This window comes from Hemiscyllium ocellatum, chromosome 40 (genome assembly GCF_020745735.1).
Source record: "Hemiscyllium ocellatum isolate sHemOce1 chromosome 40, sHemOce1.pat.X.cur, whole genome shotgun sequence".
NCBI classification, from domain to species: Eukaryota; Metazoa; Chordata; class Chondrichthyes; order Orectolobiformes; family Hemiscylliidae; genus Hemiscyllium; species Hemiscyllium ocellatum.
The window spans coordinates 21175033-21188764 of record NC_083440.1 but is presented as its reverse complement, the minus strand read 5'-3'; positions in this window follow the sequence as shown (position 1 = coordinate 21188764).

The following is a 13732-nucleotide window of genomic DNA, read 5'->3' as shown; positions in this document are numbered from 1 at the left end:
ACCTGTATAAATCACCGCTTCAGATACAGCTGGGGGAAACACCCAGATTTGAACTTTTGAATATCATATGACTTCCATTGGGTTAAACTTTAGCTCCGCCCACGACAGCACACCGCACTTCAGGAAGCATGTCAATGCAGTGGATGCTTTGAAATGGCATGTTTTCTCAGTGGTTCGCATTGCTGTTTCACAGCACCAGGGACTGGGCTTTGATTCTAACCTCGGGTGACTATCTCTGTACATTTTCCCCGTGCCTGCGTTAGTTTTCTCCGGGTGTTCTGGTTTCCTCCCACAATCCAAAATATACATGTCAGAAAAATTAGCCGGGCTGAGCTGCTCATGGTGTTCAAGGCTGTGTAGGTTAGGTGCATTCGTCATGGGTAAGGACAGGGCAGGGGAATGTGGGTGGCCGGTTTATTCTTCAGAGCGTAGGCATGGACTTGTTGGCTGAAGGGCCTAATTCCACACTTTAGGGATTGTATTCTAGGCTGTGGGAGGTTGTAACTAGTCATGGGAACTAAATAACAGGGCATTTAGCCCCCGTGAGCTTGTCACAGCATTCAGTGCCTGATTTGTAGCCAAACTCCACATACCTGTGTTTATTCCTTGCAAACTATGCTTAAGAAAAATAAATCTATCGCAGATATAAAATTAACATCTAATCCAGCATCCACTACCCTTTGTGGAAGAGAGTTCCGACCATCCAACACCCTTTGTGTGTGGCAGTGCTTCCTAACATCTCTCCTGAAAACATCTGCCCGACATTGCAAACTATATCCCTTTATGTTTGACTGCACAAACAGTGGAAATTGGTGATCTTTATAAACCCTATCTTCTGAGTTCTGGAGAAAGGTGGCCTAATTTGTAGTCTCCCACATGAATGGTTGTAGGACCGTGAAGACCCTCTTTGAGGCTCCCTCAGACTTGCAGTAAAGGGTCAAGGGGAACACCAAGCGGATCTTTATTCTCAAAGGTTTTCAGAATGTGACAGAGAAATAGGTATAACTGTCCAAGCTACAGAAAAACGTGCAGAATCTACTCCTGGTGCAGACAATGGGTGTCTATATCACAGAGGATTTTCAGGAGGTGAAGAGCCAGAAAGCCTCACTCTTTACCTCCAAAGCCACCAAGAAAATCCACCCGGTCTGGGGTCCACACTGTGGAGCAGGACGGGACGCGCTCACGTTTGGTCTTCGACAAATTGCACAGGGAGAGCTGAATGCTCAGCATCCTGAAAGGGAGAAAAATCAGTCTGTAACGTCATCTCATCCTGACATTCTGAGGATAAACAAAACCCTTTGTGCCATATTACATGACATGAATATCACAGATAGCGCAGCCTCCCGTTCATTACATTCTATTGTGCAGGTTTTAAATGACAACATATGGAAGAGGCTGGACCAGCCGCTATCTCTGGAGGTGCTGACCAAGGCTCTCGACTTCTTCGAAAAGAATAGGCATCGCGGAAGTGATAGCGTATCAGCCATGTTGGATTCGACTCTGTGAGAGGTGATTGGACAGGACTTGGTGAAAGTGGACAATAGCGAAATTGAGATGTTGAATATCTGACTCAGTGACAGGCCACTGTCAAAAACTGTGCATTTATAAATAAAGGGTGATTAATGACAAGATGCTAGAATATGAGCATTGGCTTTACTCCCAGATATTGTTGCTGCCAAAGTGCATCAGGATCTTGGTTTCCTCATGTTCCACACATTCCCACTCCAACCCCTGTTCCACCCCAGCAAACCCCACACCACAAGATGTCCTGAAGTTGTTCTGTGACATTCTTGACCCTCGGCACTGTTGAGACAATATCCCATCCTGTACTCTGGCTAGTCAGAACTGATGATTTCGAAAGAGTCAGTCAGTCATGTTAGCTTTGTGCATGCTGCCATTTGAAGTTAACACAACACCGCATTAACTTTATAAGTGAGGTAATAAATAAACAGAAACGTAATACTGGAGAGTTGGGGCTCAATGTCCATTTGAGTGAGGCATTTATTCACCAGATTGGTAGGTGGACAACAAGGGTTCAATTGTGAGGGACTGCGATGATGCAAACCCATGGTTCAATTCCTCGAATTAAGAAGGGTCTGAGATGAGTAATGTTTTCCAGGGAATAATGGAAACGTCTGGTGATGAATGGACCGAAAGGCATTTTGTTGCCTCTTGATTGAGGGTGAGAAAAATCATCTGAAATTTTGTCGATGGCCTAAAATCTTTCCAAGAGTGAAATGAATGTACAATGCCTCACATTTCTCTGGACAGACTATTTGGTCCTTGTTTACTCACTGAACCTGCACTTTCCCTACTCAGTGCTGCTACGTCCTCCTTGCGTATTACTGACAACTTAATATTGTGTTCTAATCAAAGGTAATGCATGATCCCATTGTCTATCTGAGTCATTGATCGAAATTATGTTGGTGTCGCAAGAAATGATCCTTGTGTCACTCACTAATACCCGTCCGACATAATGGTAATGACATAATTACTCCTGCTCTCTGTTTTTTTGTCCTCTATCAGTCCTCAAGCCAAGTCCCATTTCCCCATTTCGACGGGCCTCCGATACAACATTGACCCCACCCGCAATCATTTCCAGAATTGTACATTTCTGCATCCTTGTGCGTGCAAACCCCTCTCTGACCTCAGTCCTCCATCTTGCTTGAAACTGCTCTATCCCATCATCCGTCAGATGTTTTAGGTTTCTTCTCTGTGCATGTGCAGCACACTGCAGGTGAACAGGGAATATCTCACCCTCTGTCTTGCTGTAGAGATCATGCGTGATTCAGAGTCAGATCTGAAACATGTCCAGGGCGCAGTTTCCCTGGTAGGAAGTTCTGTATTGATTGGAGCTTATGTAACCATTCAGGGCATTTTTCAGTAAATTATTTTTACCTGTTTCAAATATTGCCTAGAGTGGAGAAATTATGTTCGAATCAGACACTGTCTGTGCACAAGGTGAGGAATTGCATTGCGATGATGAATTCATTAAAACCGACAGTGCGTCATCACCAATAACCAACGATGATCCCTGCACAGAATAGTCGCTGATAACCATGGAAAACACATCGCAGAGCTGAGGAGAATGTTTCTCAGAGAGACACTCAACAATTGGATTTTAATTTCCAAATGTTCAAAGTCGAGGGAATGTCGAAACTGAAATGAAATGAGGGTTTATAAAGTTCGATAGATGGTGCTGTGGTGTCAATGCTGGTATCGAGGGTGGCACAGTGGCTCAGTGATTAGCCCTGCTGCCTGACAGAGAGAGAGCGGGTGGGTATGGGTGCGTTACCTTTTGCAGGGTCAGTGTGGACTTGATGGGCCCATTGGTCGGCTTCCACGTTGTAAGGATTGTATTAGGTCAGTCAATATACATTTTCCTCTGGTTGGTCCTGACCGATTGTGATTTGTACAATCATACAAATCACAGTTGCAAAAATAATCTGTGACCACCGGGAGTTCACTCACAGCTGTCACCTGTTTGTTCAAATTCTTAAATAAATGAAGTGAACCACATTGTAACGTAACAGTCCCCCAGGCGATGCCACCGGGTATAAATGAAAGGCTTTGAGATTACATCACCTCGGCATTGAGTACAGGGAGATTGCCTGCGCACAGAGATTCAGGCAGACAATGGCATTTTCACTTTACTATTTGCGGAAATTATTTTACATGACCCTTCCGATTGTAACAATCCCCGGTAAGTGCGGTACACTATTGAAATTGTGTCAATCTGTCTGATGGTGGGCTTCGGGTTCACTCTGTCACTGACAATGATATATAGATAGGTTGTGCCCAAAGTTCACACAGTGGCAGGAGCTCGGTAATTTATTGTCAGATTACAGGGACACTGTGGAATCCGTGTCATCGCAGATTCCACAGGAATTTCCTTTTAAATTATTCGTCTCTTCTGTGAACCTTCCAGAAGTGCGCAATCCAATCGGAGATTACGGAGAGTTTCAATGGAATTAAGGCAAGGAATCACTTTGTTAACATATAAGCGGTGATATTCTATGTAGGGAATGCAATATTAGTGAGTTTGTGTTTAGTTCTGGTGTTGAAGTGAATAAGCAGTGGGCTTGTGTGTGCATCTAAAGTTCAGAGTTAACTTGGATTTATTTGTGTAATTGCAGCAGTTTGTTTTAATAATTGCGTTTGGAGTTTGGCGATGGGCTGAATGGCTTTGTGCACGAATGAGCTGTTGTTTAGTTTTGATGGTTGCAACCTAGCATTGTATTAATGGGACCTCACAACTTTGTGGGTGAGAATTGGAATTTTCAATTAAGGAAGAAACCCTTATCGAGAAAGCTGTACTTCCAATTTTATCATTTTTTTTGTCATTTAGTTTTGTCCCTGTACGACCCTGGATATGAGTGGATGTATAGATCTGTGCTCATGCAAATGCAATGAGAGTTTTAGTAAATGACATTACCTTGTATGTTGATCACAGATAGTAGTGTTGGGACAGTATAAAATCTCTGAAGAAACTGTTTAAAGCTGTGCATATTGATGCTCAGATGTACGGTATCTCCAGGAAGAAATTGACTGCAATTCCCGTTGAGAATTGGCATTCAAAAGTAATTTAACCAAGTGACAGATACAGGGATTCTGGTGTGAATAGTTTTTGATGGCTGTTTTGTTTGGAATGGCATTGTTGGGAGTCGGGTTTTGTGTAATAGATGAAAGTCGTAGCGTTTCGTTTGTTTGAGATTAACAAGAATTATACTTCTGCTGCGTGTTCATTGTCTTTGAATATGCCTTAGAAGCACGTAGTTTGATTTATTCAGTTTTATCATAATTTCTTTCGCAATAAATTTCATTTTTTTAATGGATGCAGAGCAGGTAGCCAATTTACTCAATTGATGTAGACATGAATAAGCTCTTTCAGTGCCATAACTTTCCTGTTGTTCTGCGGGATTGAAGAAAGACAGGAGTTTTAAAGTGGATTCACTCAGTGGGCAGAATGCACTGAGAAGTGTTAAATTGAATTTCAGATGCATGTGGCTAATTTCCAGTTGTTTTTCTGAAGAAGTTTTCGTGGCTTCATATTTTTACACTGCATGAAGCAGTGTCGCTTCGGGAGGAATATTACTAACTAAGTCTAGAAGGTAAGAATTAATCAATTCCTTAGGTTAATATGCTCACCGTATTTAGGTATTCTCATTACAAAATAGCGTTTTTTTTTAAAAAAAGACGTGTTGTGAAATCTTGTTCTGTCTATGAGCTGCTGAGTATTTGTATTGTCACTTTCCATGTTAATTGCATTTTGCATTATGAGAGCACAATAGAGAGTCAGAGAGACTTGATTATATTGTAACGTCATATTTCTGACACAATGGATTGGAGCCACAAAATTCAGTGTTTGTAGTAATGAGCTGTCTGTTTCGTTTTGCATTATGTCGCTTATTCAAAAAGTTTCAACAAGCCGATCCTCAAAAGTATTTCAGTCACACAATGCAGAGAACGCAATAAAATAGTCACATCTACGGATTTGCATTTGGCATTATCTGTTCACTGAATTTACATTCGAAAATGGAACATTTTCTAAATATGACAAGGAATTGTTTACTTCCCAAAACAAATTCTGTGGGATTCCATGAATTAACAGATCCTCAATTTACCATCACAGATAGTGGTTTGTCCCTTCAATGATGCAACCAAACTTTCTCGGCTCTGTCAGCATCCTCCGTCAAATTATTCCATCTTCCCATGTTTTTTGTAATATATTGATCAGAACATTCCAGGCAAACGTATATGGAGGACGGGAAAATCTGTGGCTGTAAGAACTGTTCCCCTCGTTGTGGTATTTTACGTGTCAGAGCTGACTTTCACGAATTCCTGCAAACCTATTGTTTTATAATTTGGTGCATTGTTTTGGAAATTTGGGGAAAAGAAATATCAAAGCTGGGCAATTTAAAATGAGGAAGATAGACAAAGTTGGATACCACATTGTCAGCCAGAGAGAAAGAGAGAGAGAGAGAGAGAGAGAGAGTAACTATTACTGCTGTCTGACACCGCTGCGAATCTGCACAGCGACTGCCTTTGATGTTTGAGTCCATGCGTCTCTGGCCATCGGAGAGCATCTGGGTAAAAAAAGCAGCAAAAACCACAGCTGCTCTTGGACGAACTTGTGTGTAAGAGTTCATAACATAGGAGCAGATAAGTGCATGGTGTTTCGGTGTAACCTTGCTGACTTTTTTTTTTGTCAGTCTACAATAGCGAGTCGAGCGAGTTTATTCTTGGGTATTAGTTTTACTGACGTCTGTGTCTTGATTAAATTGCAAAGGTAGAAGTCATTGGCTAAAAGTTATGTCGTAGAAGTGTCTTTTACAGCTCTATGGCTGTGGTACTTTCTGGGTTTGTAGATTATTGAGGTGCAAAGATGACTTTTAGTGGACTGATGACCTCTTCCTGTCAGATGTGGGAGATTAGGGAAAGCTTCCATTTACTGAAGATTATGTCTACAGTAAGTGTGTTTTGTTGTGAATCCTGTCAAGTCGCCATGGATCGATTGGAGAAGCTGTTAGAGGTAAAGAAGTATTTACAGGTGGTATGGAATGTGATGGCTAGCATTTACAGGAAGAAGGGAAACCCGCAGATATAATCATGTAGATGGGACTCCTCCAGGAAAGATTGGACAGGGAGGTGGATAGTGCAGGTGTCTCCAGTGGCTATCGCCATCTTAAACAAGCATGCTGCTTTGGAAAATGTCGGAGGTGATGGACCCTTAGAGAATGTGGCATGAACTACCAGGTTTCTGACACCAAGTCTGGCTCTAATGTGTACCAGGTGCACGTCAGGTTCCAAGTGTTCAGTTGTGATAAGGTACTGTCTAGTCAGAGGCATAAACAAAGGTTTCTACGACAAACATTGAGAAACCAGAAAGGAATGTTGCAGCGCTGGTGCCAAGATCAAGGATATCGCGGTGAGGGTGCAGAATGTTCTCAACGGGGAAAGGGACCAACAGGAGGTCATGTACACTGTGGAACTATTGACATCCGAAGGCAAAAGGATAAAATTCAGAATGTGGAGGATAAGAAATTCGGCAGAATTTAACAGGAGGTGCTTGCGGGTAGTGATTTTGCATTATGCTTGGTGCAATACAACTGGACCAACAGGGAAGGCAGTTGAACTTCGGGATGGTTAGGAAGATGGTATAGAGATATCATAGCAATTAGAAAGACGTGGCTCAGGGGCGGACAGGACTGGCAGCTTAATGCTGTAGAACACAAAGGCTGATGTAAAGACAGAAAGGGAGCTAAGAGAAGAGGGAATACGTGTGTTTGATAATGGATAACATTAAGCTGTAATTAGACAGGATATTCCTGCGATTATGTCCAGGGAAGATATTTGTGTGGAACTGAGAAATAAAAAAAATCACTTTATTGGGATTTTATTGTTGACCCGCAAATGGTATTTGGGTAGTCGAGAACAAATTTGGAAGGAGATATCAGTTATCTGTAAGGATAATAGGGTGGTAATAGTAGGGAATTGTAACGTTTCAAACATAGTCTGGGACTGCCAGAGTGTTAAGCGTTGAGATGGAGAGGAAGTTGGTAAGCGTGTATAAGAAAAGTTTCTGATTCAGTATGCAGATGTAGGTACTCGTGCATGGTCAAATCTTGACGGACTCTCAGGAAATAAGGCAGGCCAGGTGACTGAGGTGTCAGTGGAGAGCACTTTGTGGCCAGCGAACATAATTCGATCAGTTCAACAGTGGCAAATTTTGAAAGTACCTGACAAGAACTTTCAAAAGCTGACTGCAGGGAAATGTTTGTCAGTGAAGCGATGTTTAGAAAATGGGAATGCTTCTAAAATGAAATAACAAGTGTCCAGAGATGGTATGTTCTTGTTTGGCTGAAATGCAAGACTGGTAGGTGCAGGAATGCAGGATGATGGAAGAATTGAGGTTTTGGTAATAAGAAGGACGCATATGTCAGGGATAGACAGCAGAGATCACGTCAATTCATCAAGAGCATGAGTATACTTATGAAGGGATGGATGCAGGTTTACTCGCTGAGCTGGAATATTCAGTTTCAAACATAGAGTCATGCTTATTATGGATAGATTAGATTAGATTACTTACAGTGTGGAAACAGGCCCAACAAGTCCACACCGACCTGCAACCAACCAAACACCTACATTTACCCCTTCACCTAACACTGCAGTTCTAGTCTCCCTCCAAAAGTGTTGGACAATTTAAAAGTTTCAGAAAAGATGTTGCCAGGGTTGGAATATTTGAAGTATAGGGGTAGGCTGAATATACTGGGTCTGTTTTTCCTGTCGTGTCGTAGGCTGAGGTGTAAACTTATGCAGGTTTATGAAATCATGACGGGCATTGAAAGTAGTAACAGAGAGGGTGTTTTCTCTGTTATGGGGGAGTCTAGAAAGAGAGGGGATAAGTTTAAGGGGAGAGGGCATGAAATTCAAAGGAACTCAAATGGTACCTACTTCACAGATGTCATGTTGCGGCTATGGAATGAATTTCCAGAAGAAGTGGTGGCGGCTGGGACAATTACAAAATTTCAAAGATATCTGGATAGGTAGATAAATAGTAAGGGTTGAGAGGGATTCATTGATAAATGAGACTGGGCTAATTTAGGATATGCATTCTGCATGTATAATTTGGACTGAAGTGTGTGTTTCCATGCTATACTACTCCATGTATCTAACCATGGCCAGAATGCTAAGAACCATCGAACAAATGTTCCATAGTAGTTAAATTTATTTTAATCTGACTTCACTTTTTGGAATGATTCCCTGGCTTTTTGTTGCAATGATAGGGTTTTGTGTATAGGGAGAAATCTGAGATGATGTTTTGAGTTCAGTGACCCATGTTCAGATGATGTTGTTCTGATGAAGCGTTGACATGCGCTATCATGTCTCACCAACTTAACTGAGTTTTGTAAAGAAGTATCAAAGAGGATTGATGGAGCAGAACAGGGGATGTGATCTATGTGGACTTCAGGAAGGTGTTCAAACTGGTTTGTCGTTGCAGACAAATTCGTAAGACTTCTCTCTCCACAGATGCTGCCGTACGTGTTGGATTTGTTCTGTTTCATGTTTTCAGCATTCAAAGCCTAAAGATATTTCAGTACAATGCTTCACTTCCAATCCCTCTCAGAGCTAATTCTTAGAATCATAGAATCAGACTGTATATGATAGGACCTTTGGTCATTCCCGTTTGTGCTAGCAAAGCTACACAAAGTCTGCTCTTGTCCCAGCAGTCATAGTCTCGAATATGATGATGCTTCAAGCGTTCATCGGTAGTTTTTAAAGTTTGTGACATTCCCTGCTTCCACAACCCTCCCAGGCACTGAATTAGCAGACACTCACCACTCTCTGGGTGAACGCCTCTTCCTCAGATCCCGCACAAGCTCTTCCCTTTCACCTTAAAGGTATGCCCACACACCCCACCAGCCATCTGACAATTGCCAGCCCACCCTTTGTTAAACACAAGCGTAAGCAGCTTCTAAATGGGTCAGGCCATTGGAGCTTTCATGTTCAAACTCGACATCTGAACCTTCCCAACTGCCCCAGTTCTGTGCTAAGATCTTATATTGCTATCTGCGCCGATGTCGACAAGCTTGATCATTAATTTCCAATTTGCATTTTACTTCCTGTTTCTTTCAGTTAATTGCCTGGTGATTTTGGTTCTCGCACGAGGAAAATGTGGTCTCTCTAACAGCACAACGCGCTGCCTGTTGGCTATGGCAATGTCGGACCTACTGTTTGTTCTCACTGACATCATACTGTGGAAACTCAAATTCTTTGACATGCCAACGTGTTTCCTGTATCTCACCTCTGTGTGCCGTCCTCTCTATGTCATGGCTCGTGCAGCCACAGACTGTTCCGTGTGGTTCACTGTCCTTTTCACCTTTGATCGTTTTGTGGCCATTTGCTACATGAAAATGAAGAGAGATTATTGGACAGAAAAGGCCTTGACTGTGGCTATGGCTGCAACTGGAATTCTTCTCATTTCAAAAAGCATTCCCTTTTATTTTCGGTTTGAACCTGGGAGAATAATTAACAATGTTCTGTGGTACTGCCGAATAAAATCAAGTTATTTTACTGATCCCAGCTGGCTGGGATTCAGGTGGTTTGATATCATTTTAACCCCTTTCATCCCATTCGTGTTAATTCTGTTGATGAATAGTCTGATGGTCAGACACATTTTGTTGATCAGTCGAGTCCGCAAGAGCCTGAGGGGTCAGAGAAAGGGAGAGAGGCACAAAGACACAGAGATGGAGAATCGGAGGAGGTCAGTGATTTCCCTCTTCACCATATCCATTAGCTTCATACTTCTGTGGACAGTGCACGGTTCAAACGTCTTGTACTTTCGCATTAAAGGAGCATATCGTTGGAACTACAGTTCTTTAAAGGATTTTACGTACATTGCAGAAATGCTGAAGGATATAAGCTGCAGCACGAACACATTATTTTGCGCAGTGACTCTGTCCAAGTTCAGAGCGAAATTCAAGATTGCGATGCAAAAACTGGTTACATAAATCCTGCACTGAATGACTCAGCAACTGCACTGGGAGAGGTACCCAGGCATCTGCAGCTTTCCCAGTGCAGGGATGTGCAGACAGAATTTCAGCATAACATGGATTGAGTTGAACACCCTGCAGTGGATGGCAGGGGGCGAAGCAAGATGGGTCACCGTTCACTACGCTCAGGTACACGCTGCTATCCCTGATTGACTGACGGATTGACACACATGGAGACACAAAAACAATGAGGATCAGTAGTCCATTCAGCCCTTCGAATCTGGTCCACCCGTCATTCCAGAGCATCACGGTACATCCAATTCTAAGATATAATCCACCTTCCTGTCTGTCCCTGACAATGATACCAATCTCCCAGGCTTAACATAATCCATCCCATTGCACTTCAAGAAATATTGGAAGACGCAACAACGGGACAACAGTGAAGGGAAAAGAAGTAACTGTCAGCGACAGTGAAGGAGGGAAAGAGGCTAGAAGAGTGATTCTAAATTTCGGATTGTCTCTGAGTGATGGACTCAGCCAGAACATTGTGTCTTCACGGAGAGCTCTGTGAATGATTGATAAAGTCCGGCAGCAGGGGTTTCTGCATTTCCCCTGCAGGGGAGGAGAGGGATGGACAGAAACAGCTCTTCCTGTACCATGATTAATGTCAGTCTCTGTCTGTTAGCTCGAAATAAACATTTTTTTCGAACAAGAAAAAGCTCTCCGTGTGCTGTTGATCCCCTGATCTGAATTGTTTCTTGCTCCATGCACATTTTTTCAGTTTTGACGGTGTTCCATGAGCCCTCTTATGCTTACTCCCACCACAGGAATATTGTCTTCTCTCTCTTTCCGCCTCTTTCTGCATGTCCTTTTCTCTGTCGCTCTCTTCCTCTCTTTCTCACTCTCTTTCGCTATGTCTGCATCTCTCTCCCCATCTCTAAATTTCTTGCTGTCAGTCTCTCTCTGACTCTATCCCTTTACTTCTGTCTCTCTGTCTGTCTTTGTCTCTGTTTCTCATGCTCTCTCTCTCTCTCTGCCTCATGCTCTGTTTGTTTCTCACACATTGACCACAGCAGTCACGTGTTCACTCAGTTTAACACCTGCTCCCGTGAATTGGCTCAAACCACTTCTATATCTCTTGTTTCACTGAGTTTATCTGAGGCAGTGATTTTGGAAAATACAAAATGCATAGGCGCGTTCAACAATACCTTGGCATAATGTTAGTTACATTTCTGTAAATGTTGTGTCCCTCCGTCTTCTGCACTTTGACTGTCTCCCTTTCCCTTCCTGTCAATGTGACGGAGCTTGTGTTTCAATGTTTCACTTTCTGTTGTGAGGGTCTCTGTGTGTATCTATGTTTCACTGCCCTTGTGGCAGTGTCACACTGTCTGTGTATGTCCACAGGTTTTGTCTTTGGATATATCCATGTGACATATTGTGACTTAATTTCTTCCCCTTGTGTTGGTTTCCTCTGTGTGTGAAACTGGATAAGTATTTTGGTGACGACGTATTTTGGTGTTTATGTGTTTGGGTATGTTGGGAGTGAGTACGTTCGCGTGGCTGTGTCTTACTGCACCAGTGTGAATGTGTATCAGTGTGTGTTTTGACAATGTATCTGCTGTGTTCATGTCTGTTTATATGCTGTGTGTATGTGTGGTTGCATTCCTATGACGGTGATTTTTTTATGTGTTTGTGTGTGTGTGCCTGTGTTACTGTTAGCATGTTATGATGATTGCTGACTCTGTATGTGTGTGTCTCTGAATTTCATTATTGTGCGAGTGGGGCTGTGTCTCTCGCCACCTGTGCTGCTGTTTAAGCATCTGCGTGTGCTGTTCAGACTGTGTTTTCCTCACTGTCCACGTGTCAAGATATTTCTGTGGCCCCAGCAGGATCTGTTTGCCTCTCTGTGGGCGTGTCTCTGTTCGCTTCTGAGTGTCGCTCGATGTCTATATATAATTGTAGGTGTGGTTCTGGAAGGGTGTTTTACTGTGCTCATGTGTGCACAAATGTTCCTGTTAGTTCTTGCATGTTGATGTGTAATGTCTCTAAGTATGACTTCAGTTGCATATGTGTGTGGGGATGTGTGTGATTATGTGTCTGTGTGTAAATGTGTTTCTTTATTTGGAATGTCTTTTTATGTGTGCATGTGTGTGTTATGTATCTCTGTTGGTCTGTTTGCATATCTCGGCATGACTGTATTTCTCTCTGTCGATGTGTGTGCATTCTTTGTCTCTACAAAGGAGTGTTCCCATGTCTCCATTTCTGTGATGTTTCTGTGTGAGCGTGTGTATGCAAGGTTTGGGTGTGTTAATGTATCAGTGTGTAGGTATAGTCACGCACTTTAGTCTGATGGTATTCCTCTGTGTGTTTGTGAGGGTGAGAGTGTGTTCGTATGACCCTCAGGATCAGGTTATGTTTCTGTCCGGAGTTGGTTTCCCACATGTCCGTTTGACTGTTTCTGTGTATGTTCGTGTGTTGTAGTTGGAGGATGGGATGTGTTCCTGTTTCTGTTTATATATTCAAATTAATCATAACCAGCTATTTATTGATGAAGTTGCTGATGGTGTTTTGTCCGAGGACAGTACACCGTGGAATTTCTGCAAAGATATTCTGGAGCTGAGCTGACCCTCCTCTGACAACGACAACCATCTTCCTCTGTGCCAGATACGATCGGTACTAGCGGGGAGTTTTGCCCCAATTGTCCCTCAACTGGAGCCAGAGGGATGTCAGCGTGTGTCACTCTCACCTCCCCTCTGGGATTCAGCTCTTGGCCCATGTTTGAAGCAAGAATGCCATACATAAACAAAAGTAGACATTTTTGGATTGCTCAGCATGACAGGCAGCATCCATGGAGAGAAATCAGAGTTAACACTTCGGGACTTGTGATGCTTTCTCAGAACATGTCGCAACTTGCCTTCCCAACTATTTTTGTGTCAACTGCAAATTTGTCAACAACACATTTTTTTCCTTCCTCCAACTCATTCATAGACAGAATATTGCATTCTTCATGTGTATATCATATAAAGTATTCAGTATTGTTATGTGTTGGAGCTGAGTGTGCCTGTACAAATATTAATGTGTATAGGAGTTAATCATGTTTGCATGCAAATATTATTATACATTGTATCTGTTTGCGTTTATAAATAAACGTTGTTTTGCTTCGGAATTGTAATTGTTTAAACGTAAATATCATGAAACATTAGAACTGCTCATTTGTAAATATAAACATGGTTGTGTCT